The 23,682-nt window shown below is 34.9% G+C and overlaps 1 protein-coding gene across 1 annotated transcript in view; it reads right to left on the bottom strand.

Annotated features, from left to right (window-relative positions):
* LOC103514658 (collagen alpha-2(IV) chain-like) overlaps positions 1–23,682 on the bottom strand; it is a 52,275-nt gene that overhangs the window by 14,657 nt on the left and 13,936 nt on the right. The gene's annotated exons all lie outside the window — the stretch shown is intronic.

The raw sequence follows: 23,682 nt of genomic DNA, 5'->3' as shown, positions 1-23,682 counted from the left end.
TGTCTTCTTCTTATCCTCCTCCTCCTTCTCCTTCTTCTCCTTCTCCTCCTCCTCCTTCTCCTCCTCATTCTCCTCCTTCTTCCTATCCATACTACGCCTCAGGTTGATTTCTGCCTGTGGGGACTTTTCAGTCTCATTCTAGCAGCACAAATAAGGTCTCTTCTATTCTACGCTAGAATCTATCCACATAGTCAGGTTTCTTTGTGTTTTCAGGAATGGAAATTTAGATTAAATCTTCCCCCTTTCAAACAAAATTGGATGGTTAGTGTACCTAGTTTTATCGTTCCTTAGTTCCTATTCTTTTTGATTTTAAAAGTGAGAAAGCTATCCACTTTGTAGTGCTTTACCATGATGATTAATTCGTGGGAATAATAGACCACCTTGTTTTAACAACTTCTTCACTTTTCGTCGTTCTTCTCACAACAAAAACATTTTTTTCGCATTTTTTCTCGAAGAAAAAAACTTTTAATCTCCTCTCGTTTGCTTTCACCATTATGTTATCTCCTGTAACGATTTCCTTCAGTAATCTGATTTTCATTTCATTTAACTTTTGCAAAAAGGATTTAAGAAAAATTTGCTCTCCTAAAACTCTGGCTCAGCTTGTTTTATGAACTACCCGTTCTTTGAACTCGGAAAGTAACGTCGGTGTTGGCGAAAACGATGTTAATGTTAACTTTGGTTAGGCCTAGTTTTTTTTTTTTTTTTTTTTTTTTTCATTGCTGTTAACCTTTACCCTCTGACCATACGACTAGAGTACTCACCACATCACAATAAAGCTATTGATTTTTTTATGGCTTTATAGAAACTCAAACCCTCCGATTTAAACTTCGCTTCGGAATCTGTGATTAAAGATTGAAACAAAGTGGATAAATCCTTCAGCGGGAATAAAAGAAATTAGGACATGTTCTGTAGGTTAATCAAATGCCTGTGGGGACTTTTCAGTCTCATTCTAGCAGCATAAACAAGGTCTCTTCTATTCTACGCTAGAATCTATCCAATGCTGGGAATCGTATTCAAATATACCCGACCTGAAGTACCTACACACACTTGGTAATACCTACTGGCTATGATTACAAATTTGCTAGTTCCATAAATCTCTGTTGATGCATTGTTTGCTTATTTCGTCTTCTTGTGTATTTAATTCATTTTAAGCCTGGTGCAAGGTTGGCTAGGATGGCATAATAGATGGCAAATAAATTTGAATTTGCCACGCCGACTGGCGAGCTGAAGGTCAAACTATTTGGAAGGTATCGTAATGTCAGGATGACGATTTTATGTAAAAATGAGTAGGTAGGAAATTAGGAATATTAATATTTATCATAGACCTTTGTCCAGCTGTGAACAAGTAATGGTTGCCAATCATATCTAATAATCAGCGTTTAGCGTGTAATAATCACATTATTCTTCAAAATGTGTGGGCCATCTATCAATTTGGGATGTCTTACAAATATTTTAGCACTTTAAACTACAAATAGTTCTAGCTATACCCATGGCAGAATCTTCTTGACAGTAGTACGAGCTATGAGTACTTGGCTAATTGTAGAGTGCTTTATTATTTAGTCATCATTTTATAAATATACAAAGACCGAATATTTTTTTCAATATTTTTTAATCAATCAACTCCACCTAGGTGGTAACTTTGCCGCTGTGTGAATATCAATCCGTCAGATGTCTTACATGAGATGGTGTCTCTTCTGATCTGACGGGCTTGGAAGTTGCAATCCTATAGTGAGAAATGTGAGTTGCTGTGGGGTTCCACTCAAGGTTTGGCAATTCGGTCAATAATAAGAGTTTATCAGAATTGAGGAGTTTATCGGAAACATATTGATTGATTGAGTTCCTCACATATTTTTACAAGCCTTTTTTTTACTCTTTCTTTTTCTCAATAAATAAAACCATAAATAAAAGATTTAATAACGTACAACCTAATCCAAGAACGTAGCAGAAATTCCGAGTTCCCAGAAGTTCCCAGCCTCCCAGGTTCGATTCCCAGGGTCATCAACAAATTTACACTCCAGTTAGTCAAGTTGTCTGGGAAGTTACGAAGTACGTGGGTATGACGGTAGAAAAATCTTTTAAAAGTAAGTTTCCAGGCAAAGGATTCGAAGAAGAATTCACAAGTTTTTTCTTCTCAGATTGCAAACTTGGCACGAAATTTTTCTCAGCGAGAAAGTTTGAATTGTATTTTTTATAATAATGGTTATTATTAGAATATGATAAGGTACATATATCTAGATGCTGTTTGTACCGTATATGTATATTATACTACCCTAGAGTGTGTTGTAGGTATTTGAAGAAAGCACCAAAACCTCGAGTACCTGTATCATGGGAGGAAGCGGAGGCAATGTTTCCAGTTTCCGTAGTGTTTGGGCCATTTTGAATAGCTATTTTGTGCGTTTCGGCAACATTGTATCTCACTACTCTTTCTTTACTACTAGATTTAATTTATTTCAACAGGACTACCTATAAATTTTAGAGTTTTGAGTCTTCACGTCCATTGTTTACTTCTCTCTTCTTGTTGCTACAAAACTTTGAGAAGAATAGAACACAAAACAATTTGCCTGACGTCTAGTGTGGCTTACTAGGCGACAGATCTCAGGTTCTCCAAGTCTCGTACTGAAGAGCGTTCACAAGTCACATACCACTAACACTTAGCATACAAACACATTCATTGTCTTTTGATATAAATACTTGACCTAAATCTGTGAATAGGAAATGTACGTTACAAATGACATCGAACACACCATCACAATCAACTGAATGTGGCGTTATTTTTCAATACATCGAAGACTGAAATTGGTATCTCAGAATCTCACTAAAATAAAATTATTATTATTATTAGTCTTTTTTCTCCCTTTTCTCGAGTTTTGCCTTTAAATATTTAATGTTGTAAATAAATTACATATTATAGGTACCTGCCGAAAAGTCTACAATAAACCGACAAAAGCTTTGATGTGCTTTATTATTATGTATTATTTTTTCAATTATCTACATTTTAGGTACGAACCTATATAATTTTATTTTCATTTCTGGATAGCTCTCAGGATTTCAATGAAAATAGAATTCATATTTCGAATACAAGCTACTCTCTGTTTCAACACATATTTACCCTTTTTATTTTACAGTAATTTCCTAAATTGAATTTCCACTTATTGGTATACACACTTGACATTTCAAATAGCATCAGCTTGATGAAAACTCGTGAAAGAAAAATGAGCCCCAGGGTACTCAATATGGAAAGCTTTTAATTTGATGCATGTTCTTAAACATCTCACGGTCTCACCCTAAGGCTCAGACAATGTGCCATGTTAAGATAGAATTTGCAAAGTTTTCAAATATCTCAATGATTATAAATAGTTCGCTGAAAACGTTCATAAGATAAATGATGAAGACGACATACGAAGATCTTTCTTTTCAAAGAAAACTATACTTAAAAAAAAACGAGAGATAGGCCTGACGAACTGAAAAAGTCTGACAATGCCGGCAAACCTTTTACATTAATACTGTAGAAAAGATGATCAATCAAAACCTCATACGAGAGGAAATGAAAATACATTAAAAACTGGGTTTGGAATCCACGGCCATATCACATTTATCTCTTAGCAATTTTATCTTCATCTTCTACTTTTTTTCCATAGGAATTAAAAAGAAAGATACCTCCTAATACATAATTCCATGTATTCCAACTTAAACTAACTATCTAGATGAAATGAAATTTACAAATGTTCTTCAGAAAGATATTGCCCGAATTGAAGTCCGCATTTATGACAAATTTGTCTTTCTTCTTCATCATCGTTGTCTTCTTTTTCTCCTTCTTCATCGTCTTCTTCTTTTATATGAATCTCACAAAGTTAAATTTAATTTGAAATGAAAAAGCATTCATTTCATATCTTTCGATGTTGATTGGGAGGTTCCCAGAGGGATATTGCTATTTGAGTCTGGGGATATTTTATCTATTTTCGTTCTCTTTTATTAATTTTACCCAATAATTACAACCTAGCTATCCAATCTTTTTATCTATTGTAGACGTTAAATTTTTCGTGTTTAGATGACTGTTCAAGAGAAAAACATATTGTACTTTCGAGCCATTTTACAGGTTTTGCAGGGATCTATTTTAGTTGAAAAACACAGGAATAAACCACCAGTATATTCGTAGAAAATAGAGGCAAAATTTTCCTCTAGTTTTCAGTAGAAAAGCCTCTGGATCCTTGATAACTTTATAAATATAGATCGAAACTAGCCCATTGAAATACGGTATTAGGTGGGTAATTAGATTTTGTGAATTCGATCCTGTGGGAGTATAAGCAAAGTAGGAAATATGAACAATGTAGGGAATATCAACAAAGTAGGGAATATCAACAATGTAGGGAATATCAACAATGTAGGGAATATCAACAATGTAGGGAATATCAACAATGTAGGGAATATCAACAATGTAGGGAATATCAACAATGTAGGGAATATCAACAATGTAGGGAATATCAACAATGTAGGGAATATCAACAATGTAGGGAATATCAACAATGTAGGGAATATCAACAATGTAGGGAATATCAACAATGTAGGGAATATCAACAATGTAGGGAATATCAACAATGTAGGGAATATCAACAATGTAGGGAATATCAACAATGTAGGGAATATCAACAATGTAGGGAATATCAACAATGTAGGGAATATCAACAATGTAGGGAATATCAACAATGTAGGGAATATCAACAATGTAGGGAATATCAACAATGTAGGGAATATCAACAATGTAGGGAATATCAACAATGTAGGGAATATCAACAATGTAGGGAATATCAACAATGTAGGGAATATCAACAATGTAGGGAATATCAACAATGTAGGGAATATCAACAATGTAGGGAATATCAACAATGTAGGGAATATCAACAATGTAGGGAATATCAACAATGTAGGGAATATCAACAATGTAGGGAATATCAACAATGTAGGGAATATCAACAATGTAGGGAATATCAACAATGTAGGGAATATCAACAATGTAGGGAATATCAACAATGTAGGGAATATCAACAATGTAGGGAATATCAACAATGTAGGGAATATCAACAATGTAGGGAATATCAACAATGTAGGGAATATCAACAATGTAGGGAATATCAACAATGTAGGGAATATCAACAATGTAGGGAATATCAACAATGTAGGGAATATCAACAATGTAGGGAATATCAACAATGTAGGGAATATCAACAATGTAGGGAATATCAACAATGTAGGGAATATCAACAATGTAGGGAATATTTTTTCCAAAATGGAAAAAAGGCAAAGGGTGATTTGATTTATAATCTTTTTGTAAATGAAAAAAAAAAAAAAAAAAAACAATATGGCGTTAGTTTCCATGTACCACTAAAATTTCATATTCAATACCTTGATTTGTGTAATATATGTATAAAAAAGATATAAAATTGTTATCAACTTCCATTAGGTATGTATGTGTGCAGATTGCAGATATAATGTATACAGTTTTCTTTTTATTGTACTTTTTTCATGTAAAATTTTCTCTAGGGGCACAATCGAAATAAATACCTAGCTAAATAAATTATTCGGTAATTTTAAAAGTACATTAGGGCACGGGAACACGTGCTGAAAAAGTTTCCTAGGGTCTTTGTGTTGGATATTTTATTTGTCATGTCTTTCCCTTCTAATAGATTATATGCATTCGGGTAAAACTTATGAATTATAGGTTGATCCCTACGTAAAAAGTTGTGAAATTGGGTCCAGAAGGTTAATGTTCTTGGCCAAAAACATTCCTACATATCATATTCCAGTGAAGATGACCCTCAGATTCTACAAGAGTTTACTGAAGAAGACTCAAGTTCAAGTTTAAAATGTGAACCTAAATTCTGGCAACACAGGCTTTGGCAAAATATTTAGAATGTATACCTGCCTATGTTATCTTCAATATAAAGGGTCCTGCTGAATACCACCTGTTTTAAGTTCTCACAGAGACACGAATCAGAGACACGGTTTTATCTCATCTCGTACTTCGCGCTTTTACTACTTTTTTTGCCGATAACTTCCCCATCCTTGATGCTTAGATTTTTTCAAACTTTGCTATGGTCATTGTTTGTCTCATAAGATCTATCTAAGAATCTCGCCAGAAAAGCCCAATGAAAATCTGCTCATGCGTCATACAGACAAAGATCAAGGCTAACAATGAAATTCATAATATTATTTTTAGCATCTATTATTATAGCATAAGCTGTTAAATATAGCATGACCACCAAGTAGTGTCCACATTTGAATAACACAAATTTACATCCTAGAAAACTAATCGGTGCTATGTTGGGTTTTATCACACTTTATCTAACACCTGTTTCAGAAGATCTATCTAAGAATCTCGCCAGAAAAGCCCAATGAAAATCTGCTCATGCGTCATACAGACAAAGATCAAGGCTAACAATGAAATTAATAATATTATTTTTAGCATCTATTATTATAGCATAAGCTGTTAAATAGCATGACCACCAAGTAGTGTCCACATTTGAATAACACAAATTTACATCCTAGAAAACTAATAGGTGCTATGTTGGGTTTTATTCCACACTTTATCTAACACCTGTTTCAATCTCTGTAATAATTATTAATCAAACATCATAGATAACTTTGTCTGCAAATAATTAATTATAGGGATAGAGTTATAAAATATAAATAACTTTACAAGAAATTTAGGTAACATTAAAAATAAGTAATTCTCAGAAAATCTCCATTTATATCTTTCGTCATTGACTCTTTGACTACCAATGTCACAACATCTTGTTTCGCCCCCGATGACCTAATGGTTAAACTGAAGACTATACCTGTCTAGGAGCATATATCATAACCATTCATAACTATGACTAATCAGTATTGGGATAAAAAGGCTGGTTTAGTCATTTAGCCAGAGGACCAATGTATCTGATGCTGAGAAATATTTCAACACATTTGAAATTGAAGTACAGAAATCGGGGAATTCCCATCAATTTATCAATACATTGATCATTGACTGTTGGTTCTAACATTGTTTATAGTTTATTGATGTTGAATTCTGGACACTAGAGACTAGACACTAGACAGATAATGTTGAACATCCCACGCCCCTGAGCCGCTCTCCCATCAATTTATCAATACATTGATCATTGACTGTTGGTTCTAACATTGTTTATAGTTTATTGATGTTGAATTCTGGACACTAGAGAGTAGACAGATAATGTTGAACATCCCACGCCCCTGAGCCGCTTTGAGTTTCCCCGAGACATTTGTCACGTCTCAAGTTCGGTTTGGAAATCGTAAATAACGTCAAGTTCCAACACACGTCAACTGCACTTTTTTCATTAAAAAAGCACATAAAATCAACTGAAAGAGGAATACTTAGAAAGCCGTACATCAACTACACACCTCCACTTGGGTTGACCGTATACCCTATATGATAGGAATATAAATATAATGGCATACTGTCGTTTGAATCCTGTTGTACGGTCATTACCCGAAATCTGGCAATCCGCCATTTGAAGAATAATGTGATTTCGCATGTGGGAATCTCAAACATATTATACCAGTTCTGGTTTTTTCCTACACTTTATAATATGTTTCTGATATATTTTGAGACCTAATGCTGTTTATTAAAATATTGAAGCTCTTCTTCTCTCCTGCGTGAATATCAGCATCACGTTTTAGATTTTAGGTCTTTATTTTCTGCTGGTGGGTAAAGGAAGTGGTGCTTCGCTTCGCCAAGTCTAAAATAATGGATTTGAGCAACTAGTTATCTTGATATCTTGTCAAGTCTCTTAGTCACCGACAGATCGGAAACTAACAATTTCAAGCGAAGAAGAAATTGTCTAAGAGCACAATTCATTAGCTTTGTAGAACAGAACAAAAATTATCAGAAAAAGAGTAAAAGACTGTCTCTTGCTTTCTACAGTTTAAGCATGACGTTGAAAGAATTCTAAATTAATGGGAACTTAACAGAAAGCGTCTTTGAAATAGCAAAGCTCGCTATCAATGTAAGAAGATTATTCTTCAAAGCCACCATAGTTTGTTTGGATTTTTCAAGCTCAAGCTTTACATTTCTGCACATAGTGTCTTAATTAGGGATTACCTGCCGCTTGCCTACTTATCAAGTGTTTCAATATTTCATCCATTTTTATCTTTATTATCTTTAACAGAAAGCGTCTTTGAAATAGCAAAGCTCGCTATCAATGTAAGAAGATTATTCTTCAAAGCCACCATAGTTTGTTTGGATTTTTTAAGCTCAAGCTTTACATTTCTGCACATAGTGTCTTAATTAGGGATTACCTACCGCTTGCCTACTTATCAAGTGTTTCAATATTTCATCCATTTTTATCTTTATTATCGTCTGCAAAGGAACTTCTGGACTGCTGCCATAATTGCCTCCAGGCTGCAGGACATTTTTACAAAAATTGTAATCTCCGTAAAGCGGCGAGGAGATAGGTCAACTTTAGATCCAAATAAAGGTCACCATGGTAATTTTCATTCCCCCTGGAGGTATTTCAACGAGACAATTAATAATGGGGAAGATAAAGGAGAAGGGTTATGAAATGGCCCATCACATGATGGAGAGATGGAACATAAACGAAACATTAAACATTTTATCATTCATTCATAAAGCGAAATAAAAGTCAACCATCATAAAATGTATAATAAATAATCATAATTAATGGATAGCGACAGAGTTTTCAACGAAAGGAAGAGACAGAGGGGAAGAGAGAAGAGTCGACAGCGGGTTGCGAAGAGAAAGGATGAGAAAGAGGAGAGAAAACTCATAAAAACGGATCTGATTGACATAAATAATAACAACCATGAAAGGGCGAAACAAATGGTGAAAAAGATTACTTCTAACTAGAGCGATGAGGCGATGTCTCATCACTACACAAGACTTGCATTCTACATTGTTATTGCAATCCGATGACATTACCAGAGACACATTGTGTGTGTACTCGTACCTAGCTATTGGCTCAATATTTACAGACCTGTTCAGTCCTTAATGCCTGAGCAGGCAAATCGGATAAAAATAGAAACACATGCCTATTAAGGGACAAATAGCTTTAAAGAAAAGAAAAGATACAGCAAACAATATAATGGTAAGAATGACCATTTGTGTCTACTTGGAATATCTCATGACATGGAAATAATAAAAATAGAAGAAAAGGACAATACGTCCTTATTATAAAATGTCCAAACCTCACTCGGGAGAAGTGGCTTTCCTAAAAAAAAACTTGCTTTCTAATTTGGATGAATGAATAAGAAGTAGTCATCTCTTTTTCTCTCATAATACGTGTTCATCAGGCCCGTTTACAGGACCCGTTGGTGAGGGGGCAAGAATTCGAACTGTGGTATGGGGGTTGTGGATGCTCCAAGTTTGTCGGAGTCCCATCACACAATGTAAAGGAGCCCGGACCCCCTGAAGCCTCTCTAAACACGGCCTTAGTGTCCATTCCAAGCCCAAGCTCTATTGAATTCTCCTCTAAGACAGAATCCTCCAACTCGTGGGTACCTTTGTTATTATTCAACGCTCGTATCTCAAAATTTGATAATTTAGAGAAGAAAATTCCGTACGCATTATTAACCTTGCCCTTTGGTTATCTTCCAATATGTAGCCGGGGTTAGCGTTCTGTTTCTATGGAATTTTCACTTTATTGAGGAGGAAAAAAAATATTGGGGTTATTTACTTAGGGCCGGGTTGCTCAACGGGGGAATTGAGGCATTTGCCGGTAGGTGCCCTCTTTTAGAAGCTCTACAGGAGTTGTCGGAGGGAATAACTTATTTTTTAATAATAACAATAATTAAATCGTTAGAACAATAAAAAATGAAACTAGAGGTAGGTTGGTACTTGTAAATAAAATACAACTTTATAACAACTGGGTATCTTTATATTTTATCTTTGTTTCCTGACATTGTAGTATTTGTTTCCAACAATAGAGTACTTCGCTGCGTGTCAGTAAAATCATCTTTCGTCTTGTGAGGTTTAAACTTTTGCCAATATAATTGCACGCCTTCAAACCCCCCAGTTCCTTTAACTTTATATCAGATCGTCTCAAAGTTTCTTTTCTTCTAAGAAAGAACATTGTCATAAGGAGAAATAAAAGCTCAACTTGAAAGGGCCAGGAAGATGTTTCGTGGCATTGCACGCCTTCAAACCCCCCAGTTCCTTTAACTTTATATCAGATCGTCTCAAAGTTTCTTTTCTTCTAAGAAAGAACATTGTCATAGGGAGAAATAAAAGCTCAACTTGAAAGGGCCAGGAAGATGTTTCGTGGTTTGAGATCATGAAAATATCTAATGGGAACTTTGAACTTTCATTAGAAACTGGTTTGTGCACAAACAACTCGGTATTTCTTTTTTATTTATGGACCAAAGGAATACGATTGTTTCAGCACATGAAAGTTGCCGAAAAGTTCCGGCGATGAAGATATCCCCACGCCTCTGTAAGTTCTGTTTGCTTTTAAATTAAATAAGCACACACATTAAATTTTATGATTGCTTTGCGTCTACGTACATACGTCCGTTCAATGTCGCTGGTAAAACATACCGACGGCGTGTAAACATTGCTTCATTCAAACAAAACGTAATTTATAAGCCGACTTCTCGATTTTTACAGGAAAAAATAAACAAAATGGTGTGACATTACACGACGTTCTATTGCCCGCATAGTGTTTCCTTCATGTCTATTAGGTACTCATATAGAAGTGACCTGAGATAGTCAATGACTTTAATGTTAGCGAACAAAATGATTAATTGTTCAAACAAAACGTAATTTATAAGCCGACTTCTCGATTTTTACAGGAAAAAATAAACAAAATGGTGTGACATTACACGACGTTCTATTACCCGCATAGTGTTTCCTTTATGTCTATAGGTACTCATAGAAGTGACCTGAGATAGTCAATGACTTTAATGTTAGCGAACAAAATGATTAATTAGGAATCACTACTAATATTCCAACGATAAGAGATGAATAAATTTCATATGTGAATGTACTTGTGATTAATGATTTTTTAATATTTCTCTCTGCCTGGAGCAGTTCACATTAGGTATTGCCGAATCACTTTAGCCAATATCTCAAAATTCTGAAAAGTTCAGGAGGTTAGAAGCGAGTCATTTCAAGCTTATTGATACAATGAAACCCATAATATATCCTCCTTGTACTGTTTTCAATTTAGATAGAATCCTATTATTACATATTACATTTATTACATAATGTATACTTAAGCTCTCGATTTTAGATATTAAACCCAGGACCTTCATGATCCAAACTTTCCTGAAATCTCCAAGCCTAAAATAATACAGCGAAGCTATGTTCAATAAAAACTATGTACCTAATTAGGTAGATATGATTTATTGAAATCATCCAGAATTTTAATAAATCATCCAAAACCTAAATAAATAAATATTAGGTAAATTTCAATAAATCTTCTCTTCTCCAGAATTTGGAACAAGATACAAGACCCAATTTAAATGGACGAACACTCCTTCCAAGTTAAATCCTTATGAAGACGCATTGATGATTTGTCTAATTGTACAACTGCACTGGATGAGTCATAATAATCTTTGGTCAAGGGCAATTCAATCCATCATTTCGACTGTTGATCTTGATGAGGGATTAAAAACTTTCGAACGAATATTTGAATATTCGAAAGATTTGTGTATTTGAAAGATTCCTTCTGTGCATGTAGCGAGGATTTATTTCTTAATTTTAATATGAATAATTTAAAATTAAGTAACAGATTTTTATGTTTTATTTTCAGAGATGCACTTAAGCTGAGTGTCTAATACAAGGGTAATACCGTAACTAGGTAGGTTTTATACTGACACATCAGAAGCTTTGGCTGAAATTGTAATTTTAGGTTGCGTAACTCTTACATCACACTTTTTTCAAGTTGGAAAAAAGGATTTAATTTGATAAAAAAAACACCCTTTTACGATACCTACATGTGTCACGTCAGTTCTTAAGAAATAGAAAACTTTCATATACCCACCAGTTTGTGGAAAATTCCTTTGAAAAGCAAAGTCGAAGACTTCGAAGAGGCTTTATAAATTCGTCAAGTTCTTCATGTTCTGTAGAAAAATAAATAGATCCCCATTTTAACTATGCAAATACTCTCTAAATAATTTCCTAGTATTTATAGTACTACTATTTTGCATTTATTACTGCTCAGAAATAATTACTAAATAACAAGTGTGTATAAATATAAACAATTTCTCATGGGTCATATGTCAATGAGGATGACCAATGCTTATTTTGCGAAACTTTGCCAGTTTTCTGCTTCACAAAACTACAAAATCACAAAACTTAGGTAATCGCTGATCAATAAGTCCTTTCGAAGTTTAGTAAATTATCATTTTAACAAGGTATCAGATATCTACAATCCTACATACGTAAAATATAAAAATATGCTAATCATTCTTATCTATTAGGCAAATTACCAATATAAAGTGAGATTATTTGGACATGAAATCTGTGTGCCTTATGATACGTGCATTAAAGTTATTACTTGGAAAATTAGAATGATGATTATTTGGACATTGTAATTCATTCACACTCAAAACTGCGTGCCTGTGAGACGTGCATTCAAGTTATTGCTTCAGTTGCCTAAAAAAATATTCTTCTCAATTCTCAACCTTCTGAAAGTGAGATGGGTATACTATGTTAAGTACTTACTTAGCACTTAGTACTACTAGCTTAATAACTTGATACTTGTGGTTTAGTGAAGTGTAGAAATCATGATAGGATTTCGAGGGTGGCCCTCCAAGATCCGATTAGGTTCAATATTAGTGAGAACATAAAAATAAATGACTTTAAAAAAAGCCGTAAATTGTGGCCGAGTGGGTACCACATTAGGTTTTTAAGCCGGAGGTCCCGGGTTCGATTCCCGACGGGGTCGAAGTTTTTCGGCTCTGTGCTTGGAGTTCGGGGTGGTGTCAGACTCGTGAAGACAACTGAGTAGCTACTTTAATCGAGTAGCGACCAGTAGCGGTATTACCAGTGATGATACGAGTAGATGAGAACTAATAGTAAAGGAGACACTCAGTAATGGTGTGATACCCACAAAAGTTGTGAAGAAGCTCTCTGCTTTATTACAAATACATAATTCACGATTTGATTTTGATATATCCTGCCAAATTTCATCCAAATCGGACAGACCGTCTAAAAGCTATGGTAAATCAAAGAAACAAACAAACAGGCAAATTTAAGAAAAAGTCGGACAAGGACTCTGATTGTTATAGTTTCCCTCTGTAAATAACGTTCAATAAGAAAAATCATCGATTTAAAACCCAGAGCTTGCTTCGTTCTTTCAGTAAACGAAAAATCTGATAAAATGAAAACCCTTTCCAAAGGAGTAGGTTTTTGAGAGGATTAAAAACTTCCGTTTCAATGTAAGGCTCATTGTTATGATGTGAGTCATGCTACAAGGGACAGGACATGCTATGAATGATATATTATCAAGTGCACCACTGTGTTTAATGTTTAGAGTGTATAGACACGCTCTTGGTAACAGACTGGAAGTGCTGGCCATCTCTAACAACACAGAATCCTAGCCGCCTACCTTCATTCAAGGAGGCGATGTCTCATCACTACACAAGACTTGCATTCTACATTGTTATTGCAATCCGATGACATTACCAGAGACACATTGTGTGTGTACTCGTACCTAGCTATTGGCTCAATATTTACAGACCTGTTCAGTCCTTAATGCCTGAGCAGGCAAATCGGATAAAAATAGAAACACATGCATAAGGGACAAATAGCTTTAAAGAAAAGATACAACAAACAATATAATGGTAAGAATGACCATTTGTGTCTACTTGGAATATCTCATGACATGGAAACAATAAAAATAGAAGAAAAGGACAATACGTCCTTATTATAAAATGTCCAAACCTCACTCGGGAGAAGTGGCTTTCCTAAAAAAAAAAAACTTGCTTTCTAATTTGGATGAATGAATAAGAAGTAGAAAAAAAAACAATGGACTTGAAATGCACAATGTTCCTTATCGAAGTATGTATTGTCATTGGACAAACAAGAGAAGCTCTTCAGAAATTATCTAGGTAAGAACACTACTGCTTATGCCTCAGTCCCAAGAGAGCTACTGTAGACCTACTGAAAACAGTCTAACGAAAGCTGTAGCAGCGACGGCAATTAAAGCTCAACTTCATTGTGTTGGGAGTCTCAAGAGAAAATGAAAGAAAGAAAGAAGAAAAGGAAAAATAGTACAGATAAAAATAAAGTTGAATTCTAATGATTTCTATTTGGATAAAAAGAAGTGGGCGCAAGATAAGGTAGGCATAAATCACAAAACTTGGAGAAAGAAGAAGAAGTTGTGAACATCAAAGTACCTATTTTAAAAATACCTATAGGTACTATTCAAGTACTCAGGCCTATTCAGTATTCAAACAACGTTGCAAGAAGTAGGTAAAGGTAAATGAGGAAGAGACAGACCAAAGAAGAAATAGCAGAAGTCCAAAATTTTACGTTTCACGCGAACTTATTCCTGTCCAATTTCACTCGTAGCTACAGTCAAATAAAAGAAATAAAATCTATCCAAAACTCTCGCACACCTCAGTTCTTTATGAACTGTGAAGAACTAAAGGGTGATCCTGGGTTGGGCAAGTTCTTATATATGATTGTCATACACAGTGCCAAGATGTTGGTTCATTCTCTATTGTTTGGATCTGCTGCAGGACTTTGGGTGCAGGGGGTAGAGTCCTCGAAAATACCTGGGAGAGATTCCCCAGAGTCCGAATTACCCTCGCCTTGTAAGTTTTCCTTTGCAAGGATTTTCTCTTTTCCTGCCGGTTTTCCTTTGAACTTGGGTGACCTTTTTATCGTTTTTAATCTTTTTTAAGGACGCCAGATACTTTTTAATGCAACATCTGATACGTTTCTCATACTAGCTCAGTGCGTATCGCATCAGGCTTCGACCTTGCCGAATTTTCCTGAGAACTTCTCAAGGGTTTTATTTAAACGCTGTACCTAAACTGTACACAATACCAAGGACCATTATGAAGAGGCTCTTAACATGATCTCTAATATGTAGGTAGGTAATAGAAAGTAACAAAATCGTACTACAAAAATACATTAAAAAAAAAAATCGAAGAAAGGACGAAATAGACAATAGTCCCAAGTCCCTGTTAAAAGCGTTCAGATGGGAATATATTAAATACCTATGTGGAAATGCGCCTGAACTGGCACTCAATACTGTCATATTGCAGGGATTTTCCCTGATTCCCAATCCCGCGGGACTTTCAGCATAAAATCCCAGCTTCCATCTTGACGAAATAATCTCTTCAGTTAACCCATGGGCGAGGTTAACATCTTATTATATTCCATGTATAGACGGTATTAGAGGCAGCATCTTGAATCTTGGAGACCTGTTTTGAAGATATGAACAGCCTAACGAGATAAAAACCCATGCTGAGAGAGAAAGAGAGAGAGAGAGAGAGAGAGAGAGAGAGAGAGAGAGAGAGTAGAAGAAGATTTTTTTTTAATTTTTTAAGTATTTAAAATTTGAACTTGGGCTTTAGAATTTTGAGCTTGCTTTTGGCTTGAAATTTTCAAGGTAACTTCTGACTCCCCTGATTCCGGGCAAATTTTGGCTAGTTTTATGTTTTTTTATCGGAATATTTTCAGCAAGAACAACTGGAGATTAAACAGCTGGTGAGGTCAGTGAAACGACCAAAAGTGACTAAAGCTCGATGAGGTGTTAGTTCAATGTTCCGCCCGTTTAGAACTTGCAAAATCATAGAGAGAGAGAGAGAGAGAGAGAGAGAGAGAGAGAGAGAGTAGAAGAAGATTTTTTTTTAAATTTTTTAAGTATTTAAAATTTGAACTTAGGCTTTAGAATTTTGAGCTTGCTTTTGGCTTGAAATTTTCAAGGTAACTTCTGACTCACCTAATTCCGGGCAAATTTTGGCTAGTTTTATGTTATTTTATCGGAATGTTTTCAGAAAGAACAACTGGAGATTAAACAGCTGGTGAGGTCAGTGAAACGACCAAAAGTGACTAAAGCTCGATGAGGTGTTAGTTCAATGTTCCGCCCCTTTAGTACTTGCAAAAATAAATCATAGATGGAGTTTCAGATTGACTGATGGCCAGGACTACAATCACTGATCACTCTGATCAGGCTTTAAACTTAAAATTTAACTCTTAGATTAAGAAATTTGATTGGTTGATTTCAAAGTAGATTCCTTAATCTCAGAATTAAACCTAAACCAAGTTTAAACTTGATCATAGATGGAGTTTCAGATTGACTGATGGCCAGGACTACAATCACTGATCACTCTGATCAGGCTTTAAACTTAAAATTTAACTCTTGGATTAAGAAATTTGATTGGTTGATTTCGAAGTAGATTCCTTAATCTCAGAATTAAACCTAAACCAAGTTTAAACTTAGATTTTGGTTCTGGCCCATGATTCAGGAAACCATTTTCAATAGCAAAGGTGTTGTTTTATTTGTTTGTTTTTGTTTAAATTTGTTTTGTTTCTTGTTTATTATTTCACCTGTGAACCCTGATTTACATTTTTGTAAACAAAATCCGCAGATTTCTGGAGTAACGTAAATAACAAATTCTGGATTTCCTGTAACAAACTCTGAAGCTTTCTGAAGCAGCGTAAATCCTGCATTTCCTGTAATCAAATTATGTAATTCCTGTAAAAAAGCAAGGTTTCTGAAGCAGCGTTATTCTTGACTGTAATAGTATACGATGTATGCGTCTAAGCCATAGTTGAAAGTACCTAATCTGACTAATCTTTTCTGTTGCAGGTTGCTTGGAGCAAATTGTTTGGTGCAGATGGCTTGAGTCAAATGACTTGGGGACAGGATGCTTTTGTTGTAGATTGCTAAAGAGCGATGGAAAAAAATGCTTCGCTTCTGCATCAGGAGCCTTTGGGACCTAGAGTCAACAGTTGAGATGCTCAACATTCAACCAAAGTTTTGCACCACTCAACCTTCTTGACAGCTTGACATCATCAGACCCACGCAATATATTCTCAGCGGAACGAGGATTTACGAAAGAAGGAAGAGAGGAAGGAGACAAAGAGAAATAAGGAGGAGAAGTAGACAAAGATGAAGGAGGAGAAGGAGGAAGAGAAAGAAGAAGCAGGTTTTGTTCAACAAATGCTGGAAAGAATTGGGATAAGGAAAGTGAAGAAAAAATGATGACTAAGGAGGCTGGGCATTTTGGTTGTATTCAAATAAGCAGAATATCCTTTCCTTCTGATAAAGAACAATTTTTGATCATATTTATAGAGCTTTAAGTCTGACGAAGTCCTAATATTATAGGTAATACGTAAGTAATACCTATTAGGTATGCTTTCAACTCCAGATAATCTTTTATATGAAGTGCAAGTAATTTGACTTTATGTGCTCTCTAAATTCTTTTATACAATTAGGAGACATTCAACAAGAAGCAGGAGGAGGACAAGACACAGAGCAAGGAAAGAGGAAAAGAAGACAAACATGAAGGCGAAAGAGGAGGAGGAGGAGAAGAAGGAGAAGAAGATTTATTTACGAAAGAAGGAAGAGGAGGAGGAGGAGGTAAAGACAAAGATAAAGAAGGAGGAGAAGTAGATATAGGTGAAGACCAAGGAGGAGGAGGAGGAGGAGGAGAAGAAGAAGAGCCAGAAAGCGTGGAATTAAACAAAATGTTATGAGTTGAAAATTTCTGTTATTAATGAAAATTTGGTTTCCATTATAGCAGTGGTCAATTTTCTTGTGGTCAGTTTCCTGACAGGAAAATACGCCTTTTCTCCACACATTTGTTCTCAGGAGACTGTGTACATTGTACAACCTGCGCTTATCTTTTTGTGGCCATCCAAGGGAAAAATCTGGTTAGAAAATTTCCGCCCTGGCCGGGATTTCGGGTTGAGAGTCAGTGCTCTTGACCACTCGGCCACAGAGGTGAACTTATCTTTCAATCTTTAATTTTGAATCTCGCTGGTAAACCTGCGTCATCCGCTATTTTTCTTAGAAAACTCCAACTACGAATACCTATGCCAAGATCAAAAGTTTGAGCAGGTTTTTTTTTCTTTAACGTAAAATTTGAGTTTCATGTTATTTATCAATTTTGTTTAGCGGCTATAATGAAAAAAAAAAAAAAAAAAAAAAAAAAAAAAGATGAAGAAGAAGAAGCCACTCCACTGTACTATTAATAGCTATTTTAGCCAGCATCCAGAGGTAGATTGGAATACCTGACTTTGAACCTAATCGCCAATTTTGAATATATTAAGAGGACATCGTGCGAATATGCAAATTTTTATGAGAATATTGATAACTGGGTATTATATCCTCTTTTAAATGCCTAGTCTGCTATTTTTATTATTATTATTATTATTATTATTATTATTATTATTTTATTTTTGATGACCATTTTTCTCCCTCACTGATACATCTATGCGTGACAAAATGGCATTCTATAGTTGTTTTATTATTGTCTACATATATTACCTAGGTACCTACCTATTATTTGTTTATTTTACAAATTCTAAGCGTAGGAACATTTTGTTTATTTATTTTTGTCTTTTAAATATTCCGCCCTGATCGGGATTCGAACCCATGACCTCCGGATAGAGATTTAACCACTCGGCCACAAAGGTGGGCTTGCTAAATGCGTAGGTAAAAATAATAATCTTGCTTTTATTCATCCGGAATTCAGCAGTAAAAATCTCAATTCTTGTTCGTGACCTTTCAAAAGATGATCATGGTAAAATGATCAGAAATAATTTATTATTTTATGATTAATATTTACTAGGGACCTAAACTTTTCATTTGTACCTAATTTATCTTTCTCTGATTCACTATTAGGATCTTTAGAGTACTTTTTACCTTATTTTCACAAATGGAACTTTGTAAAACAAATAAATGACTTTGAAAGTCGTGAGTTTGTAAATAAATAAATACTCTTAATTTCTTTTTCAGTGTCCCGAATAAATGAAATGCTAATCTAGAACTTGAAAATGGAAGCGAGTAAGGTACCAATATGATTTCCAAGATAGTTTTACTGTCAATCATTAAAGAAAGTAGAAAAATCTTATTTCAAGTAAATAATAAACCCTTCAATATGTCTACCGTCTATTCCTAGATACCTACTGTTTTTAAAAGTATTAGTTATAGGTACCCATCCTGTTTTTCTCTCCCCTTTCTTTCATTTTTCAGACATTCTTTTGCAAAAACCTTCAGAAAACCTTCAGACATAATGTATTTTACATTAAAAACTATGTAATTAGGTAGATATGATTTATTGAAATCATCCAGAATTTTAATAAATCATCCAAAACCTAAATAAATAAATATTAGGTAAATTTCAATAAATCTTCTCTTCTCCAGAATTTGGAACAAGATACAAGACCCAATTTAAATGGACGAACACTCCTTCCAAGTTAAATCCTTATGAAGACGAATTGATGTATTGATGATCTGTCTAATTGCAGTCCTAATATTATAGGTAATACGTAAGTAATACCTATTAGGTATGCTTTCAACTCCAGATAATCTTTTATATGAAGTGCAAGTAATTCGACTTTATGTGCTCTCTAAATTCTTTTATACAATTAGGAGAGTTATTCAATGTCTAATTGCACAACTGCACTGGATGAGTCATAATAATCTTTGGTCAAGGGCAATTCAATCCATCATTTCGACTGTTGATCTTGATGAGGGATTAAAAACTTTCGAACGAATATTTGAATATTCGAAAGATTTGTGTATTTGAAAGATTCCTTCTGTGCATGTAGCGAGGATTTATTTCTTAATTTTAATATGAATAATTTAAAATTAAGTAACAGATTTTTATGTTTTATTTTCAGAGATGCACTTAAGCTGAGTGTCTAATACAAGGGTAATACCGTAACTAGGTAGGTTTTATACTGACACATCAGAAGCTTTGGCTGAAATTGTAATTTTAGGTTGCGTAACTCTTACATCACACTTTTTTCAAGTTGGAAAAAAGGATTTAATTTGAAAAAAAAACACACTTTTACGATACCTACATGTGTCACGTCAGTTCTTAAGAAATAGAAAACTTTCATATACCCACCAGTTTGTGGAAAATTCCTTTGAAAAGCAAAGTCGAAGACTTCGAAGAGGCTTTATAAATTCGTCAAGTTCTTCATGTTCTGTAGAAAAATAAATAGATCCCCATTTTAACTATGCAAATACTCTCTAAATAATTTCCTAGTATTTATAGTACTACTATTTATCAGAAGCTTTGGCTGAAATTGTAATTTTAGGTTGCGTAACTCTTACATCACACTTTTTTCAAGTTGGAAAAAAGGATTTAATTTGATAAAAAAAACACACTTTTACGATACCTACATGTGTCACGTCAGTTCTTAAGAAATAGAAAACTTTCATACACCCACCAGTTTGTAGAAAATTCCTTTGAAAAGCAAAGTCGAAGACTTCGAAGAGGCTTTATAAATTCGTCAAGTTCTTCATGTTCTCTAGAAAAATAAATAGATCCCCATTTTAACTATGCAAATACTCTCTAAATAATTTCCTAGTATTTATAGTACTACTATTCTGCATTTATTGATATTTTTTGGCTATATTTGTCAACAGTGATTTGCCCCCAATTAAAACACGTTAGCTACGCCCAGGCTCACCAAACTGTGTTAGAAATGTAGGGTGGGAATCTGGCTTTAGTAAAATTTCCAAGAAGGCATGACAATATGACATTATTTCTTTAAATTTATACGAGTACCTACCTATTCTAATGTTAATATAAAGTACTTTATATTTCGACCACCTGTTGATCTGAGAAGCAGAAAATGTGTATTCCATTTTAATACTAGAAATATCAAAACGTGGGACAGTTTGGAACAATAGAAATATTTCTAATAACATTAAAGATCAGTGTAATGTGCCAAAATGGCAAGAAAGTTCCAGTTTACCCATACGTGCTGGAATTTTATTCATATTCTTTATTATTATTTAAATTACCTATCTTTCGTCATTGACTCTTTGACTACCAATGTCACAACATCTTGTTTCGCCCCCGATGACCTAATGGTTAAACTGAAGACTATACCGGTCTATAGGAGCATATATCATAACCATGACTAATCAGTATTGGGATAAAAAGGCTGGTTTAGTCATTTAGCCAGAGGACCAATGTATCTGATGCTGAGAAATATTTCAACACATTTGAAATTGAAGTACAGAAATCGGGGAATTCCCATCAATTTATCAATACATTGATCATTGACTGTTGGTTCTAACATTGTTTATAGTTTATTGATGTTGAATTCTGGACACTAGAGACTAGACACTAGACAGATAATGTTGAACATCCCACGCCCCTGAGCCGCTCTGAGTTTCCCCGAGACATTTGTCACGTCTCAAGTTCGGTTTGGAAATCGTAAATAACGTCAAGTTCCAACACACGTCAACTGCACTTTTTTCATTAAAAAAGCACATAAAATCAACTGAAAGAGGAATACTTAGAAAGCCGTACATCAACTACACACCTCCACTTGGGTTGACCGTATACCCTATATGATAGGAATATAAATATAATGGCATACTGTCGTTTGAATCCTGTTGTACGGTCATTACCCGAAATCTGGCAATCCGCCATTTGAAGAATAATGTGATTTCGCATGTGGGAATCTCAAACATATTATACCAGTTCTGGTTTTTTCCTACACTTTATAATATGTTTCTGATATATTTTGAGACCTAATGCTGTTTATTAAAATATTGAAGCTCTTTTTCTCTCCTGCGTGAATATCAGCATCACGTTTTAGATTTTAGGTCTTTATTTTCTGCTGGTGGGTAAAGGAGGTGGTGCTTCGCTTCGCCAAGTCTAAAATAATGGATTTGAGCAACTATAGTTATCTTGATATCTTGTCAAGTCTCTCAGTCACCGACAGATCGGAAACTAAAAATTTCAAGCGAAGAAGAAATTGTCTAAGAGCACAATTCATTAGCTTTGTAGAACAGAACAAAAATTATCAGAAAAAGAGTAAAAGACTGTCTCTTGCTTTCTACAGTTTAAGCATGACGTTGAAAGAATTCTAAATTAATGGGAACTTAACAGAAAGCGTCTTTGAAATAGCAAAGCTCGCTATCAATGTAAGAAGATTATTCTTCAAAGCCACCATAGTTTGTTTGGATTTTTTAAGCTCAAGCTTTACATTTCTGCACATAGTGTCTTAATTAGGGATTACCTACCGCTTGCCTACTTATCAAGTGTTTCAATATTTCATCCATTTTTATCTTTATTATCGTCTGCAAAGGAACTTCTGGACTGCTGCCATAATTGCCTCCAGGCTGCAGGACATTTTTACAAAAATTGTAATCTCCGTAAAGCGGCGAGGAGATAGGTCAACTTTAGATCCAAATAAAGGTCACCATGGTAATTTTCATTCCCCCTGGAGGTATTTCAACGACACAATTAATAATGGGGAAGATAAAGGAGAAGGGTTATGAAATGGCCCATCACATGATGGAGAGATGGAACATAAACGAAACATTAAACATTTTATCATTCATTCATAAAGCGAAATAAAAGTCAACCATCATAAAATGTATAATAAATAATCATAATTAATGGATAGCGACAGAGTTTTCAACGAAAGGAAGAGACAGAGGGGAAGAGAGAAGAGTCGACAGCGGGTTGCGAAGAGAAAGGATGAGAAAGAGGAGAGAAAACTCATAAAAACGGATCTGATTGACATAAATAATAACAACCATGAAAGGGCGAAACAAATGGTGAAAAAGATTACTTCTAACTAGAGCGATTTCATAAATACGAGGACAACCAATAATAATTAGATACGTTCGTGTTATTTCAAGAGGATTTTCAGAGTTTCTTCTCTTTTCCCTCTCCCATCTCTTCTATTGTCTATAGGTACCCGTATGTAACAGCTCTCATCACTTTAGGTATATTTAGGTACAGTTTCGGCTTTAAAGCGCTTAAAAAAATGAGGATCTATACGGATTTTTTTTACATTCTATTATCTATTACTACAGTATAGCGGAGCTATACTAGTAATGAAAGTATTGCAATCGGTCCAATTTTTTCTTTCTACGACCTCTAGATCTCGAGACAAATCTTCCTATGTACGAATATGTATCTTTTCTCTTCGTCTCTCCTTCATAATATTATCTTGATAAAGGAAAGAGAAGGCCAAAACTATACCCGCGATAGAGAGAGAGAGAGAGATAGAGGATAATGAAAGTATTGCAATCGGTCCAATTTTTTCTTTCTACGACCTCTAGATCTCGAGACAAATCTTCCTATGTACAAAACACACAAAAGGCCCAAACTGAGGCTTAGGTGTAGGGGCTGGTCAGCCCCAAAGGACGGGTTGAGCTTCTACGAATCCTATGTACAAATATGTATCTTTTCTCTTCGTCTCTCCTTCATAATATTATCTTGATAAAGGAAAGAGAAGGCCAAAACTATACCCGCGATAGAGAGAGATAGAGGGAGAAAGAATCTCTCTCCAAGTCTCCATCGTAGTCTCGGCCTTTCCTTTAACTCTTTATCTTCCCATGTATCTCTCTTTTCTCATCTCTTTTTCTCTCATAATACGTGTTCATCAGGCCCGTTTACAGGACCCGTTGGTGAGGGGGCAAGAATTCGAACTGTGGTATGGGGGTTGTGGATGCTCCAAGTTTGTCGGAGTCCCATCACACAATGTAAAGG

Source organism: Diaphorina citri, unplaced genomic scaffold, assembly GCF_000475195.1.
Source record: "Diaphorina citri unplaced genomic scaffold, Diaci psyllid genome assembly version 1.1 scaffold1199, whole genome shotgun sequence".
Taxonomy (NCBI): Eukaryota; Metazoa; Arthropoda; class Insecta; order Hemiptera; family Psyllidae; genus Diaphorina; species Diaphorina citri.
Note: the sequence above shows the minus strand (reverse complement) of the source record. Positions and strands in the feature narration are given on the sequence as shown.